Source organism: Ovis aries, chromosome 24 (genome assembly GCF_016772045.2).
Source record: "Ovis aries strain OAR_USU_Benz2616 breed Rambouillet chromosome 24, ARS-UI_Ramb_v3.0, whole genome shotgun sequence".
Taxonomy (NCBI): Eukaryota; Metazoa; Chordata; class Mammalia; order Artiodactyla; family Bovidae; genus Ovis; species Ovis aries.
Window position 1 is genome coordinate 24,814,670 of NC_056077.1, and position 18,723 is coordinate 24,833,392.

Consider the following 18,723-nt stretch of genomic DNA (forward strand, 5'->3'; position numbering starts at 1 on the left):
GTGTCCGACTCTTTGCGACCCCATGAATCGCAGCATGCCAGGCCTCCCTGTCCATCACCAACTCCCCGAGTTCACTCAGACTCGCGTCCATTGAGTCAGTGATGCCATCCAGCCGTCTCATTCCTGGGAATATATCCAGAGAAAAATCCAGTTTGAAGAGATACAGGCACCCCATGTTCACTGCAGAACACAGAAGGACATGGAAGCCACCTAAGCGTCCATCGACAGATGAATGGATAAGGAAGATGCGGTATATATATACAATAGACGGTATGCTCCAATATAAAGTTAAAATAAATACTTTGAGCAAGAGCTATCAAAAATAAAAATTGAAAAGAACCAAGAAACGAATGCGTCTATAGGCTACCCTGCTGCTGCTGCTGCTAAGTCGCTTCAGTCATGTCCGACTCTGTGCGACCTCACAGACGGCAGCCCACCAGGCTCCACCGTCCTCGGGATTCTCCAGGCAAGAACACTGGAGTGGGTTGCCATGTCCTTCTCCAATGCATGAAAGTGAAAAGTGAAAGTGAAGTCGCTCAGTAAGTGTCCGACTCTTCGTGACCCCATGGACTACAGCCTACTAGGCTCCTCTGTCCATGGGATTTTCCAGGCAAGAGTATTGGAGTGGGTTGCCATTGCCTTCTCCTGATGGGCCACCCTACTAGAGGGTTAAGCTCACTGTCTTGAGGCCACTTGGCAGAGTTAGCTGCAGATGAGTTAGCTGCTCACTGCTGTGCTGCCCTAGATGGCTTGCCTAAGGGTCCCACTGCATCGCCCATTCCATTATCCACTCTTGTGTAGTCCCCTCTGCACTGACCCTGGGCTTGGCCCTATGATTTGCTTTGGCTTGTAGGATGCATGCAGGGTCTTCCCTGTTGGCTCAGAGGTAAAGAATCTGTCTGCCACGGCAAGAGAAATGGGTTCAATCCCTGGGTTGGGAAGATCCCCTGGAGAAGTCAGTGGCAACCCACTCCAGGATTCTTGCCTGGGAAATCCCACGGACAGGGGAGCCTGGCAGCCTAGAGTCCATGGGGTCGGAAAAGAGTCAGACACGGCTGAATGACTAAGCAGCAACAGCACAGGACACGTGCAAACATGGTCCAAGCAGAGGCCTGATGAGTGCTCGCGCGCTGGGGCTCCTTCTCCCGGAACGCGATACTGACGCCACTGTATCAGGGAGCTAGTCTCGCCTCCTGGAGGAGAAGAGGCCACGTGGAGGAGAACCAAGATGCCTTGGCCAACAGCCAGCACTAACCGCCAGGCATACCAGCTGGGCCATCTTGCATCTTCCAGCCAAGCCAACTCTGCAGTGGAATTCAGTCACATGAGCGAGACCAGACAAAAACAGCAGAGGAACGGCCCACCAAAGTCCCCGAGTTTTGTTGTGGATTATCGCACAACAGTAGACAACTAAAGTGATCTCTCAGACTTTGTATGTCAACTGCTGCAGAACCTTCTCTTTAAAGTGACTATTTTTAGAGCAGTTCTAATTTCACAGCAAAATTTAGCAGAATATACAGAGATTTCCCATATATATTCTGTCTTTACATGTGCATAGCCTTCTCTATTATCAACATCCCCCACCAGAGTAGTAATTTTTTTTTTTAGTAATTGATGAGCCTGCATTGACACATCACTGTCATTCAAAGTCCCTAGTTTACATAAGAGTTCACACGTGATGTTGTACATTTTATGGGTTTGTATGAATGTATTATGACATGTATCCATCATCATGGTATCACACAGAATAAACTGCATTCTGGACACTGCCCTAAAAATTCTCTCTGCTCCACCTATTCATCCCTTCTTCCTTCTCAATCCCTGGCCACCACTGATCTTTTCATCTTCACGGTTTGCCTTTTTCAGAATGTCATATTGTTGGAATTATGCGGTATGTAGCCTTTTCAATATGACTTCTTTCACTTATTAACATGTATTTAAGCTTCTTCTATGTCGTTTCATGGACCGATTGCTAATTTCTTTTTAGTACTGACATGAGTTTGGGTGAACTCCGGGAGTTGGTGATGGACAGGGAGGCCTGGCATGCTGCGATTCATGGGGTCGCAAAGAGTCGGACACGACTGAGTGACTGAACTGAACTGAACTGAATACTTCACTATCTGGGTGTTCCACAGTTTTATTCATCCATTCACCTACGAGGCAGCATCTGATTTCTTCCTAATCTTGCTGCCACGAACATCCTTGCATAGACTTTTGTGTGGACATAAACACCAAGGAGTATTTGGGTAAACATCAAGGAGTGTAATTGCTGGATCACATTCTAAGAATATGTTTAGTTTTGTAAGAAACCAATTGTCTTCCAAAGCAGCAGCACCATTTTGCATTCCCACCAGCAGTGAGAGAGGGTTCCTGTTGCTCCATATCCTTGCCAGCATTTGGTGTTGTCAATGTATGGGATTTTGACTCTTCTAATAGGTATATAGTAGTATTTCATTGTTGTTTTAATGCTACCTTCTCTGATGGCATATGATGTAGAATATCTTTTCATAATTCACCATATGTATATCGTTTTTAGTGCAGAGTCTATTACTTTGGTCCGTTTTAATCAGGTTGTTTCCTTGTTGTTGCATTTTAAGTGTTCTTTGTGTAGCTTGATTAATATCTCAGATGTCTTCTGCAAACCAAACAATTTTCTTGTATGTGGCTTGACTTTTAATTCTTTTGACAGTAGTATCTTTCAAAGGGCAGAAATACTTAATTTTAATGATGTTCAGCTTATCAGTTCTTTCCCAAACCCGTTTCCTAATTCTAACCACCCACTAGTTTGGATTCCTAGAGGTCTGAACACCTGTTCAGCTGGTGCCAGGGTCTATGAAGCCTTCCTGAGCCCCCTTGTTAAGGCAGCATTCACAGCTTAGCTAACGTGCCCCACAAGATCTTGGCCACCCATTTCTGATCCACATTGCTGATGGGCATGGCAGAGACCCTTTCTCAAGTGTACTTTCAGAATCTGATATATATTGCTTGATCTGTCATTCACGAGCAAAGTGTAATATAATTGCAGAATCAGAAAAGAAAACTCACTACAAGACAGTGGGATCTATTAATAAGATACTGATAATCATAATACAGGAGTCTCAACTGCAAATGATTATTTAGCCAAAATGGTAAAGAATGATTTAGAATAATATATATTTCAGTTCAGTTCAGTTCAGTCACTCAGTCGTGTCCAACTCTTTGCGATCCCATGAATCGCAGCACACCAGGCATCCTTGTCCATCACCATCTCCCGGAGTTCACTCAGACTCACGTCCATCGAGTCCGTGATGCCATCCAGCATCTCATCCTCGGTCGTCCCCTTCTCCTCCTGCCCCCAATCCCTCCCAGCATCAGAGTCTTTTCCAATGGGTCAACTCTTCGCATGAGGTGGCCAAAGTACTGGAGCTTCAGCTTTAGCATCATTCCTTCCAAAGAAATCCCAGGGCTGATCTCCTTCAGAATGGACTGGTTGGATCTCCTTGCAGTCCAAGGGACTCTCAAGAGTCCTCTCCAACACCAAAGTTCAAAAGCATCAATTCTTTGATGCTCAGCCTTCTTCACAGTCCAACTCTCACATCCATACATGACCACAGGAAAAACCATAGTCTTGACTAGATGGACCTTAGTCGACAAAGTAATGTCTCTGCTAGGTTGGTCATAACTTTTCTTCCAAGGAGTAAGCGTCTTTTAATTTCATGGCTGCAGTCACCATCTGCAGTGATTTTGGAGCCCCCCAAAATAAAATCTGACACTGTTTCTACTGTTCCCCCATCTATTTCCCATGAAGTGATGGGACCGGATGCCATGATCTTCGTTTTCTGAATGTTGAGCTTTAAGCCAACTTTTTCGCTCTCCTCTTTCACTTTCATCAAGAGGCTTTTAGCGCCTCTTCACTTTCTGGCATTTAGTTGCCATCTTAAGTTGCATTCTTTTGATGGAACTTATGTTTAGTTTTCAGATTAAACATTTACATTTATTCTTCATTTCCTTAAGAAATTAATCCTGTTAAATTAACCCTGCACTTCTCTTAACCCCCACCTCGATCCTCTTTTGTCTACATCTTCTCCCTTTTGATAAAAACAGTATGGGTCCCAGATTTGGCTTTTGCATTCCCCACAATGCAAAGTAAGTAAAACAACAAGATAAGCACAAGGATAAATGATGACTGACAGTTAACCTCAGTGTTGGGGACACAATAGAGAGTGGTAGGGATTGAGGCAAATCTGGAGAACGCAAGCCAGATTTTCTGGCTTTTCAGAAAAATCCAGAAATTCAAATTTTCATATAAAAATCCCAATTTAAAAAAATAAGCAACTAATTTAAAATGATTTGAAACACTATATGGGCCATGAAAAAAAGTGAAAATCATTCCATCGTGTCCAACTCATTGCCACCCCACAGACTGTAGTCTGCCAGGCTCCTCTGTCCATGAAATTCTCCAGACAAGAATACTGCAGTAGGTAGCTGTTCCCTTCTCCAGGGGATCTTCCCAATCCAGAGACTGAACCCAGGTCTCCTACACTGCAGGCTGATTCATACCACCTGACCCACCACAGAAGCCCCAACATGGAACATGGACAGTACAAATTCATAATTCTAATATCCAGGAGTTTGAGATCTCTGCCATAAGACAATTAACAAAATGAAAAGACAGCCTACAATTTGGGAGAAAATGCTTGCAAACCACATATCTGATGAGGGGTTAGTATCCAAAATATATAAGGAGCTCAAATAAATCAATAGCAAACAGATCATCAGATTTTTAAATGGGCAGAGGACCTGAATGGACATTTTTCCAAAGAAGACATACAAATGGCCAACAGGTACAGGAAAAGGTGCTCAACACCATTAATCATCATAGAAATGCAAATCAAAACCACAGAGAGCTATCACCTCGCACACCTGTTAGAATGGCTATCATCAAGAAGACAAGCGACAACAGGTGTTGACAAGGATGTGGCAACAGGGAAAACTTGTGCACTGTTGGTGGGGATGTAAACGTGTACAGCCATTATGGAAAGCAGCGTGAAGTTTCCTCAAAAAGCTACAAATAGACCTATCCTCTGATCCAGCAATCTCTCTTCCGGGTTTATACTCACAGGAAATGAAGTCAGTGTCTCAAAGCCATGCCTGTACTCTCATATTTATTGCACCATTATTCACAATAACCAGGATTCAGAAAACAACCTACGTGTCCATCAACAAGTGAATGAATAAAGAACACATACAGTAGAATATTATTCCACTTTAAAGAAGAAGGAAATCCTACCATTTGCAACAGGTGTGAACCTGGAAATTGTGCTAAATAAATTGTCAGAGATAGAAGGGAAAACAAACTGCATGACCACGCTTAGCTGCGGAATCTAAGAAAGTCCCATACATGGAAGCAGAAAGCAGAACAGTGGTTATCAGGAGAGGGAGAAGGAAAGGGCATATGTTGATCAAAGGGTTCAAAGTTGTAGCTACATAGGATGAGTAAGCCCAGGTAGGGTCTACTGTACAGCGTGAAGTGAAGTGGAAGTCGCTCAGTCGTGTCCAACTCTTTGCGACCCCATGGACGCAGTTCATGGACACAGTTCATGGACTTCTCCAGGCCGGAATACTGGAGTGGGTTGGCCTTTCCCTTCTCCGGGGGATCTTCCCAACCCATGTATTGAACCCAGGTGTCCCGCATTGCAGGTGGATTCTTTACCAGCTGAGCTATGATGTGCGTGCTAAATTGTTTCAGTCATATCAAACTTATTGCAATTCCATAGACTGTTGCCCACCAGGCTCCTCTGTCCGTGGGATTCTCCAGGCAAGAATACTGGAGTGGGTTGCCATTTCCTCCTCCAGGGGATCTTCTACCTCAGGGATAGAATCCATGTCTCTTATGTCTCCTGTATTGGCAGGTGGAGTCTTTACAACTAGCGCCACTTGGGAAACTTGCCACATGATGACTAAAGTTAATAATATTACATTTAATACTGAAAATTTACTAGATTTCAGATGCTCTCATGGCAAAAATGCTATTTGTGGAGATGATATTGTAACTTGTTTGACTATATTAATCATTTCACTAGATATGTGTACTTAGTCCTTCAGCCGTGTCCAGCTCTTTCTGACCCCATGGACAATAGCCCTCCAGGCACCTCTGTCCGTGGGAATTCTCTAAGCAAGAATGCTGGAGTGAGTTGCCATGCCCTCCTCCAGGGGATCTTCCCAACCTAGATATCAAACCCAGGTCTCCCGCATTGCATGTGGATTCTTTATCATCTGAGCTACAGGTATATCAAATTCACCATGCTGTGTACCTCAAATATAAGCAATTTTCATTTTAAAAATCATGTTATAAAATAGGAGCCAGGAAGTTAGGATTGGGACCCAGGGGTTGGGTTTGGTTTTTGCAGGGCCCCCGGAGTTTTTCCCTGATATTTTCAAAGTCAGAGTTATTCTTATGGTGTCCATAATAAGCAGCCCCACTTTCCAGGCTTTTGAGAGCTGCAGCCATGGCTAACACCCATGACCTTCGCAGAATAGATTCTTCACTTCACTGTTTATCCTGTCTGGACTGGCTTCTGTGGTCCAGTGGTTTTAAAACCTGCGTGGGCTTCAGAGTCACCTGGAGGGCTTGTTGAATCATAAATTTCTAGACTCACCCACGAAGTCACTATTTCAGAAGGTGGGGTAGGATCTGGGAATATGTGTTTTTAACGTGTTTCCAGGTGATGCTGTTGTTGCTGATACAGAAATCTCACTGCTTTAACCAAAGCGACGGTGTCTTAGAGATGAGGAGAGATGCTTGACTTGGGGAAAGCACTGGAACTCATTAAAGGGAGAGACTTTTTATTACAGGCCTAAGAAGAGTGCAAAGGGTCCTTTGGCATGGCAAACAGCTGGCTCTGGCCACACAGAGGTGAGAAAGGGTGAGGCTCAGACAGACCATGTCCAGCCAGCTGAGGCCAGATAGAATTGAGCTTAGCAAAGCTCTCAGCCACTTGGATTGGAATTCTGATGATCAGATCATAAAGAAACATAAACATTTTATGTGTTCTTGCATCTTCCTTGTTTACTTCCCAATCCCCTCACACATTTTCAGTGATGCTCTTTGTGGAAATGTCAGCCTGTCTCAGCTCTGCTCAAGGGAACAAGAAACAGTGGCGGCTCCGACTTGGACTGTGTTGAAGGGGGGAGCAGCTCCCCCTAGGGGCCAGCAGGATGGAGTGCACAGGGGAAGTGCTGAGCTGGGGAGGGGGTGCTTCTTCCTTCAGTGGGCACTTAACTGGGCACCTGATGTATGAGTCCAGGCAAGGGGTGGAAATGCTGGAGCAGACGAAGACAAGGAAGACCAGGTCACGAAGGACTTAGGACTTTGGGATGGATACTGACAAGTTAGTCTGCTCCCTTTTTGTTCAGTCGCTAAGTCGTGTCCAACTCTTGGCAAACCTGTGGACCATAGCCCGCCAGGCTTCTCTGTCCACAGGATTCTCCAGGCAAGACTACTGGAGTGGGTTGCCATGCCCTCCTCCAGGGGATCTTCCCGACCCAGGGATCGAACTAGGGTCTCTTATGTCTCCTGCATTGGCAGGTGGATTCTTTACCACTAGTGCCACCTGGGAAGCTCCCTCTCTCCCAGAGACTGCACACACACACACACACACACACACACAAAAAATTGGTGATGTCATCCAACCATCTCATCCTCTGTCATCCCCTTCTCCTTCTGTCCTCAATCTCCTTCTCCTGGAACTTTCTGTTGATTTCCATTATCAAAATGAGAGGACGTCAAAGTCTAAAAACACATCTGGAAACAGAAGAACATAATTTTTTAATATTTTGTTTTCTAACAGAGAATCCCTTAGAAATGCCATGGGACAAGGCAGGCATGACTCATTCATCGGATTCCTTTCCCTGCAAAAGGGATCATTAAGGCATCCAAATTAACTGAGTGTAATCATGAATTAAATCGAGCTCGTTTATAAGGAAAACATAGAAGCATCTTTCATCTTAATATCCTGACACGATTCTCCTGACTCAAAGGTACGATTAGAAGGAAATCGGGGTGGTGGGGGGGAGGGAACTCTGTAGCTTAACCCTGAGTGGAATTGGTAATAAAACACCATTTCCCCAGTGAACTCACTGCTTTTCCAGTCCTTCTCAGCTGAGCTCATTATTTTATTTCACTCCTTGATAGGTTGAAAAATTGCCTGCAAACTGGTTAATTAGGACTAACAGTGCTTAGTAACTGGGGAGACAATCGCCGTTCGTGAAATTAATGCTGAAATGGTGGGAACTCATGATTCATCTGCTGAAGTGCATCTAGACACGAGGCTCCCCTCCCTGTTGCGTCAATCCAGCCATCTGTCCAGGTGGCCAGGGTAAATGACCGTTTCTCTGTCTGAGTTTGGGGCTGGTGGTAATAAGAAACAGAAATCCATCTAGAGCAGAAAGGGAAGTTCATTGTGATGACACAAAGGTGTTTCCACATGGCATTTCTGGGAAAGGATAGGAGACTATGAAAGGGAAGTGCTACCAAGATTTCTCTCTTTTTCCTTCCCTTGGTCTTTCTCTGTCCCTCTCTGTTTGACCAAGACGCCCTTTCTCTCTCTTACCCTCTCTCTTATCTTGCCTGTTATTTAGCAACGGTTGTAATGAATTCCCCAACATCCAGTCATTCTTCGTCCAAGTATTTGGGGACCCTCTCCTTCCTTTCGTCACTCCATGTGATTCAGTTAAGGTCTCCTTGCCCAAAGCTCAGGATGCAGCTTGTGGCCATGCTTTATTTATCCAGTCATCTCAATAGATACCCGCTGGTCCCAGAAGTGACTTCTTGTGGTCCAACCAGAGTCAGCAGGATGCAATGAGGCTTTGCTGGAACATCCTGGAAAGACACTCTCCATCTTTACCAGGAGATTTCAAGGTAGCGGATGTAGATTTCGGAGTTGCGGGAGTCATCTTAGAACAGCCAAGATTATTCCTATTTTAGAGTACAGCCTTCATGTGGAGTAGAGCAGAGCTCAGTGATGAAGAAAGAAGGTCATATGACATCATTTGAGCCCCTCACGCAGCACTTAATGCCTACATTATCCTGGGGTTTACAGTTGCCTGAACCTGTAAATCCCCTTTCTGTGTGTAAGCTAATTTGTCTTTAATTTTCCATCACTTTTGATAGAAGGAATTCTTAAGGAAATCTGTGGCTTTTTAAATTTCTTTTTAACTTTGTTTTTCTTTTGAATTTATAACTTAATTTTTATTTATATTGAAGTATAGTTGATTTACCATGTTGTGTAAGTTTCAAGTGTAAAGTAACTCAGTTATACATGTACACATGTCCATAGTTTTTCAGATCCTTTTCCCACAGAGGGTATTATAGAATATTGAATCCTCTTTCCTGTGCTATACAGGAGGTCCTTGTAGATTATTTTATATATCATAGTATGCATATGTTAACCCCAGCTCCTAATTTATCCCTCCCTCCCACCTTTCCCCTTTGATAACCATAAATTTGTTTTCTATATCTGCGAGTATGTTTCTGTTTTACAAATAAATTCATTTGTATAAACCTTTTTCAATTCCACATATAAGTGATATCATGAGATTTGTCTTTTTCTGTCTGAAGGACTTCACTTCGGAGGATAATCTCCAGGTCTATCCATGTTACTGCAAATGGCATCCTTTCATTCTTTTTTATGGCTGAGTAATATTCCACTGTGTATACTTACATCCACTTTAACTTTGAGTTGCTAAGTCTCAGCTCTGACCCTGACTCCAGATGGCCTTCCAAACCAAGCACTCACAGGCATCTGACTATACCTTCGGTGTCTTATTCTCAAAGAGACTCTGATTCAGTTATCCCAGTCAAGGACTGCATCTCCTGATCCATTCAGGTCTAATCAGCCAAAGCCAGGAGGGTGAGGTCACGTAGTATAAACACAGACACTCTCCAGCTGGCGGTTGGACTAATATCAAAGAAGAGTCCAAATCGTGACTGCTACTCCCTTCCAGGGCTCACTCAGCCTATGGAAAAGGCAAACAGTCACGCCTCCAAATATGGGAAGGTTTGAGAATTTGTCTTTCTTTAGCAGGGACTGAGTGTCTGAAGACAGGATACATGGGATCTCTGAGATTCAGCCTCTTTATCTTGGGAAGGGGAGTGGGGGTGATAATGTTTCCTCTGTTATTCCAAAATGAGGCTGGTCCTCATGGGCTCGCATTGCCCGCTGTTCCCTTTGCTGTCAGACGGTATGGTTTGAGGACTGTGTCCATAAGACCATCAGTAGAAGCAGAGAGTTTCCTCGTATGTGTGGACTGCTGCAGGTTATGTGGATCCTGCCCAGGGAAGATGTTATCCATGCCCATCTTAACCTCCAGGAGATGTGGAGACTCGTCTTCTCTGCTGCTTTCTCCTGTATCATATACCGCAGGACTTGTTTTGGTGCAAACAGGGGGTGTGAATACTAAGGGGGCTTGGAGGTCAGTGGAAAAATGTCCCAACCTCCTCAATCCACAGTGGGATGGCACCCCAGAGACTCCTTAGAGGGGCTCCAGCAGGATGGAGCCCCAGGGGCCCATAGCAGTAACCTGCTCATGAACACATCCCTTGTTAACTTTTCTCTCTTCCCTGTCTCACTCTCTATTCCCTCACTTGTGCTTCTGAGGATTGCCTCCTGGATAAACCACCTGCATCCTAGTCCTAGTCTCAGGATCTGTGTTGAAAGGACAGAAACCAAACCAACATCCTCAGTCCCACTTCTTCCATAAGCATCTTCCCTAGAGCCCAGACTCATTTTTTGGAGTTAAACTCATTCCTAGAACTAAACAAATGTTACCAGATTCTTGCATATTTTATCCAGAGATATTTTATGCATCACAAGCAGATGTGTATGTAAGATTCACACACAAGCAAACTTCCTTCTTTCATACCAAGTCTTTGGAGGCCTGCCTACATCCTTCCACGCTTCTCCTCTGTTCCCATGTTGTAATTTCCTATCGGATCACACACCTGCCTCCAGTGAAAGGGTGCCATGCCACGAATGGAGAAATATCAGGGACAGCACATGGCAAGGGCAATCAACCCATACCAGGCAAGGGGAAGGCCACCAACCAGGATCCTGGCAGACACTAGAGGCAAGAAATCTATGATTCAGCATCTTGAGGAATTGAAGTCCACGAACACAGATCAGAACCTGCTCGGGGACAGGGAGTCCCTGGCCCTTGAGAGACAGAAGGGGAGAGCACTGTCTGGACACAATGGGCTACCCCTAAAGAGAGCCAGTTCTCCAAGGTCAAGAAACATAAGCAACCTTCTACATACATAAAAATAGAAATAGAAATTTAGACTAAATCAGTTGGCAGGCAAGAGAAAAACTTCTTAGAGGGAGTGTCATTTAAGTTGAGACCAGAGGGTTGAGTAGAAGCTAGCCAGTAAATGCAAAGGCCTGGAAGCTGGAGAGGGACCGGCTTATTGGAGGAACTGCAGGTGAATTGCATGGGTGCAAGCACCCTCTGGTGTGAGGATGGTATGGTGGCCTCTGAGGCTGCTAGATGCTCAGAGCTTTGAGTTCTCCTCCGTACTGGTCTGTCTTTAGTTCTCCTCCATCTTGGTCTCCCCCATCCTGGTCTGTCTGTCTTTACTTCCAACCACATCTCCTCCTCCAGGGCATACGGTTTAACAGCAGACCTTCTCCCAAAAGGGATTTGTGCTTTAGGCTTCTGGGTCTTTTCACACGTTGATCCCCAAATCAGGAATGGGTTTAATGCCAAGCAAGGACTCTGAGCTTTAAGCAAGATGCTTGTGCTTGAGGGAAAAGCTGGGTTTAGGGTAGTCGTTCAGTTTATATTCTAACACAGACCCTAAGACCAGATGTGGATGCAGGCAATTTTCCAAATTGATAACGCAGTCATTGCAAGAATGTACAGTGGAATCCCAAAGTGTGTGAAGTTTTAAGATTGGTTTCTTCCTTTTTAAAAAATGTATTTATTGTTGTGAAGCTCGCCCAGAGGAGGGATGGCAACCCACTCCAGTGTTCTTGCCTGGAGAATCTTCACGGATGGGGGAGCCTGGAGGGCTGCGGTTCATGGGGTCATAAAGAGTTGGACACGGCCGAGCGACTAAGCACAGCACACATTTATTTATTTAATGGCAGTGCTGGGTCTTCGTGACTGTGCAGGCTTTTTTCTAGTTGCAAAGAGAAAGGTCTACTCTCTAATTGCAGTGCGAGGGCTTCTCATTGCAGTGGAGTCTCTTGCTGCAGAGTGCAGGATGCAGGACATGCAAGTGTTAGTAGCTGTGGCACGTGGGCCCAAGAGTTGCAGTTCCCGGCTCTATAGCACAGGCTTCACAGCACAGGCTTAGTTGCTTTGCAGCATATGGTGTCTTCCCAGATCAGGGATTGAACGTGTGTCTCTTGCCTTTTTTCACTCAGCATGATGCCGCTCCCTGAGATGCGTGTAAGTTGTTGAGGACATTCATTCTTTTTTTTACTGCTGCATATGACTTCACAGTGTGAATGAACCTGTTTATTTAAACATTCACATATTGAGGGACATTTTCTTGGTTTCCAGAGTTTGATTATTACAAATATAGATGTTACGAAGGGTCATGTACAGGTTTTATGTAGACATAAGTTTCTATTTCTTTGGAAGAGTGTAATTGCCAGGTCATAAATATCAGTTTCGTTTTTTCTTGTCATTTGTTTAAGAAACGCTTTTCCCGAGTTGTTGGACAATTTTAAATTCTAACTCAAAATGCTTTGAGTAATTCAGATAATCTTTATCTCCCAGGATTTTTGTCATTATTTTTTTATTTTAGCTTTTCCAGTAGCCATGTAGTGACAGGTCCTTGTATTCTTAATTTATATTTCCTTAAACCCTGGCTACTGAATACCTTTCTACATGCTTATTTGCCATATTTATCCTCTTCAGTGAAATGTATGTTGATACCTCTTGCCCATTTTAAAATTGCACTGTGCTTTTAGTATTGAGTTTTGATAATGTTTTGTATATTTTATTGGAGTATAGTTAATTGACAATGTCACATTAGTTTCAGGTGTATAGCAAAGTGACTCACTTATACATATGCATGAATCCACTCTTTTTTTCCTGAGATTCTTTCCCATACAGATCATTACAGTATTGAGCAGAATTCGCTGTGCTAAATGGTAGCAGTTAATAGCTATCATTAATACTAATATTAATAGTTATCATTAATAGGTATCATTAATAGTTATTTATTTTATACACAGCAGTGTGTATATGTCAATCCCAATCTCCCAATTTATCCTACCCCTCCTTATTCCCTAGTTGCTATAAGTTTGTTTTCTACTTCTGTGACTCTACTTATGTTTTGTAAATAAGTTCATTTCTATGCCTTTTTTTAGATTCTACATATAAGCAATATTATATGATATTTGTCTTTCTGTGTCTGACTTCAGTTCGGTTCAGTACAGTCACTCAGTTGTGTCCGACTTTTTGTAACACCATGAATTGCAGCACGCCAGGCCTCCCTGTCCATCACCATCTCCCGGAGTTCACTCAAATTCATGTCCATTGAGTCGGTGATGCCATCCAGCCATCTTATCCTCGGTCGTCCCCTTTTCCTCCTGCCCCCAATCCCTCCCAGCTTCAGAGTCTTTTCCAATGAGTCAACTCTTCGCCTGAGGTGGACAAAGTACTGGAGTTTCAGCTTTAGCATCATTCCTTCCAAAGAAATCCCAGGGCTGATCTCCTTTAGAATGGACTGGTTGGATCTCCTTGCAGTCCAAGGGACTCTCAAGAGTCTTCTCCAACACCACACTTCAAAAGCATCAATTCTTCGGCGCTCAGCCTTCTTCACAGTCCAACTCTCACATCCATACATGACTACTGGAAAAGCCATAGCCTCAACTAGGCGGACCTTTGTTGGCAAAGTAATGTCTCTGCTTTTGAATATGCTATCTAGGTTGGTCATAACTTTCCTTCCAAGGAGTAAGCGTCTTTTAATTTCATGGCTGCAGTCACCATCTGCAGTGATTCTGGAGCCCCAAAAATTAAAGTCTGACACTGTTTCCACTGTTTCCCCATCTATTTCCCATGAAGTGATGGGACCAGATGCCATGATCTTCGTTTTCTGAATGTTGAGCTTTAAGCCAACTTCTCCACTCTCCTCTTTCACTTTCATCAAGAGGCTTTTTAGTTCCTCTTCACTTTCTGCCATAAAGGTGGTGTCATCTGCATATCTGAGGTTATTGATATTTCTCCCAGCAGTCTTGATTCCAGCTTGTGCTAATTCCAGCCCAGCATTTCTCATGATGTACTCTTCATATAAGTCAAACAAGCAGGGTGACAATATACAGCCTTGATGTATTCCTTTTCCTATTTGGAACCAGTCTGTTGTTCCATGTCCAGTTCTAACTGTTGCTTCCTGACCTGCATATAGCTTTCTTAAGAGGCAAGTCAGGTGGCCTGGTATTCCCAGACTGACTTACGGATCCAGAAATCCCACTCTTTGGCATATGAAAAAAAATGAAAGTGTAGTCACTCAGTCATGTCCAACTCTTTGCAACCCCATGGATTGTAGCCCACTGTAGCCTACCAAGCTCTTCTGTCATGGGGATTCTCCAGGAAAGAATACTGGAGTGGGTTACCATCCCTTGTGCAGGGGATCTTTCCGACCCAGGGACTGGACCCGGGCCTCTAGCATTGCAGGCAGATTCTTTGCCATCTGAGTCACCAGGGTAGCCCTTGGACATATACTTGGAGGAAAACCATAACTTGGAAAGATACATGCACCCAATGTTCACTGAAGCACTCTTTATAATAGCCAAGACATGGAAGCAACCTAAAGATCTGTCAACAGAGGAATGGATAAAGAAGATGTATATATATAATTAACAGAACATTACTCGGTCATAAGAAAGAAAAAATAATATTGCCATTTGCGGCAGCATGGATGGACCTCGAAATTGTCATACTGAGTGAAGCAATTTCTTATATATTATTGATAGTAGTCCTTTATTACATATACAGTTTACAAATTTTTCTCCCCAATCCTATTTTCCTGAGAATTTTTTTCATAAATGGGTGTTGGATTTTGTCAAATGATTTTTCTACATCATTGATATGACCCTGAAGAAGATTTTGAATCTCCTTCAAAATTCAAACCAGATTTTCATTCTTCAAATAAATTAAAAAGTAATATAATAATGCAATAAATTGTTGATTTCTATTTACTTGTATTTCATTAATAATTTTTCCATCTATCATCATGAGGGAAATTCATCTATAGTTCTCTTTCTGTCTTTCTTTTTTCCTTTTTACTATCTTTGTCTAACTTTGCCAGCAGAGTAATTTTGGCTTCATAGAATGAATTAGAAAGTGTTTCCCTACTTCTGTTTTCTGGGAGAGATTTGTGCAGAATTGCTACTAATTCTTCATACATTTGGTAGACTTCTTCAGTGAAGCCATCAGGGCCTGGAGATTACTTCTTTAGGAGGTTTTAAATCATAAATTCAGTTTCCTTAATATTTCTAGGACTATTCAAATTATCTACTTTGCATTTGGTGGCAGTTTGTGTTTTGGAGGAACTGTTCCATTTCATTTAATTTGTGAAATGTATGTGTGTAGACTTCTTTGTAGTATTCTCTTATTATTCTTTTGAAGGCTACAGCGTCTCTAGGGCTATCCACTGTTTCATTCCTGATATTTGTAATTTGCGACTTCTCTCTTCTTCCCTTTGGCTGTTTTGCTAGAGGTTTGACAATTGTACCAGTCTTTTCAAAGAACTGCCTCTTTGTTTCAGCAAATGTTTTCTATTGTTTTTCCATTTTTAATTCCATCTGTGCACTTATCTTTACCATCTCCTTCCTTCCTGGTGGCTCAGACGGGAAAACGTCTGTCTACAATGCGGGAGACCCGGGGTTTGATCTCTGGGTCGGGAAGATCCGCTGGAGAAAGAAATGGCAATCCACTCCAGTACTATTGCCTGGAAAATCCCATGGACAGAGGAGCCTGGTAGGCTATAGTCCACGGGGTCGCAAAGAGTCGGACACGACTGAGCAACGTTCCTTCCATGTTCTGCTTTACTGAGGGGTGCTGTGCTCAATCACTTCAGCTGTGTGACTGTGGACTCTTGGTGACCTATGGACTGTAGCCCGCCAGGCTCCTCTGTCCATGGGATTCTCCAGGCAAAAATATTGGAGTGGGTTGCCATGCCCTCCTCCAGGAGATCTTCCCAACCCAGGAACTGAAACCATATGTCCAGCGTCTCCTGCATTGCACAGTTTCTTTATCTACAAACCACCTGGCAAGCCCTTATTGAGGTGAGAGCTTAAATTATTAAGCTGAGACTATTCTTTTGTGATATATGCCTTGTTCAGGCACTAAGTCATATCCGACTCTGCAACCCCGTGAACTCTGTCATGCCAGGCTTCCCTGTCCTTTGCTACCTCCCAGATTTAGATATCATAAATTTCTGTTTCAGCAAATAATAATAATAATATATTTTTTAAAGTAAACAGACTCACAGATACCTAGGACAAACTAGTGGTTACCAATGGAGCAAGGGATGGGGAAGAGGGTCAAGATAGGGGAAGGGAATTAAGAGACATAAAACTAAGTATCAAATAAATAAGATACAATGACATATTGCACAGAACATAAAGTAAAACTGATATTTTATAATAACTTTTTTATTGAAGTATAATTGCTTTACAGTGTTAGTTTCTATTGAACAATGAAGTGAATCAGGTTTGTTGTTGCTCAGTCACTAAGTCATTTCTGACTCTTTGCAACCCCATGGACTATAGACTCCTCTATCCTCCAATGTCTCCTGGAGTTTGCTCAAATTAATGTCCATTGAGTCCGTGACGCTATCTAACTGTCTCATCCTCTGCCACCCCCTTCTCCTTTTGCCTTCAATCTTTCCCAGCACCAGGGTCTTTTCCAATGACTTGGCTCTTCATATCAGATGGTCAAAATAGTGAATAAGAAAAAAATCTGTTTTAGCTGTGTTACAGTGCTTTAGCTGTACCCCGCAAATTTTGACATGTTGTATTTTCACTTACTTTCAATTAAGTCTATTTTAAAATTTTTCTTGAGACTTTCTTTTGACCATTTTGTTCATTTGGAAGTATAGTATTCAATTCCTAAGTATCAGCTATATGTATACATATATCCCTTTCCTCTTGGACCTCCCTCCCTCCCTCCCCATCCCACCCATCTAGGTCATCACAGAAGACCAAGTTCAGCTCTCTATGCTATACATCAGGCTCCCACTAGCTGTCTATTATATGCATGGTAGTAACAAACCACCCAATCAAAAAATGGGCAGAGCACCTACATAGATATTTCTACAAAGACATTCAAATGGGTAAGAAGCACATGATAAGATACTCAACATCATACTACAAAAGTGCAAATCAAAACTGTAGTGAGGTATCACCTCACACCAGTCAGAAATGCCATCTTCAAAAAATGTACAAACGATAAACACTGGAGAGGGTGCGGAGCAAAGGCAGTCCTCTCGAACCATTGGTAGGAGCGTAAATTGACACAGCCACTTTAGAGAGCAGGATGGAGGTTCCTTAAAAAACTAAAGATAAAACTGCTGCTGCTGCTGCTGCTGCTGCTAAGTCACTTCAGTCGTGTCCGACTCTGTGTGACCCCGTAGACAGCAGCCCACCAGGCTCCCCCATCCCTGGGATTCTCCAGGCAAGAACACTGGGGTGGGTGCCATTTCCTTCTCCAATGCATGAAAGTGAAAAGTGAAAGTGAAGTCACTGAGTCGTGTCCAACTCTCAGCAACCCCATGGACTGCAGCCCACCAGGCTCCTCCATCCATGGGATTTTCTAGGCAAGGGTGCTAGAGTGGGGTACCACTGCCTACCGTTCAATAATTTTAAGGGCTTCCTAGGTGGAACTAGTGGTGAAAGAACCCCTTTGCCAATGCAGGAGACATAAGAGACCAGGATTCCATCCTTGGGTCAGGAAGATCCCCTGGAGTAGGGCAGGGCAACCCACGCCAGGATTCTTGCCTGGAGAATCCTATGGACAGAGGAGCCTGGCCAGCTACAGTCCATGGGATTGCAAAGAGTCAGACACAACTGAAGCAATTTAGCACACACACACATAATAAATTTGGAGTATAATCAATAAAAATACAGAATGCTTCCACTGTACACATGAAACTAATATAATATTGTAAATCAACTATAATAGGAAAAAAATTCTATTTTAGTTGTGTTCCAGTGTTATAGTTGTGGCCTACACATTTTGACATGTATTTTCGGTTTTCTCAATTAAGTGTATTTTTTAATTTTTCTCAAGACTTTCTTGTGACCATTTTGACTATTTAGAAATATAGTATTCCGTTTCCAAGAATTTGGAGGTTTATCTGTTATCATTCTGTTATCGATTTCTGCTCATATTCCATTATGGTCAGACTACACACTCGGCACAATTTCAGTTCTTTTAAATTTGTGGAGGTTTATTTTATACTCCAGACCGTAGTCATCTTGGTATATTCATGGGACTTGAAAGAAGTGTGTACTGTGCTTCTGTTGGATGGACTGTTGTGTTCATGTCAATGAGATCCTGTTGGTTGATGATGTTATTGAGTTCTTCTATATCCTTGTTGATTTTCTAATTGCTTCATCAATTGCTGTGAAAGGGTGTTGATGTTTCCAACATTAATTTTGGATTTGTCTATAGCTCTTTTTATTTCTGTTTGTTTAGCATCACATATGGTGCAGATCTTTTGTTCTGTGA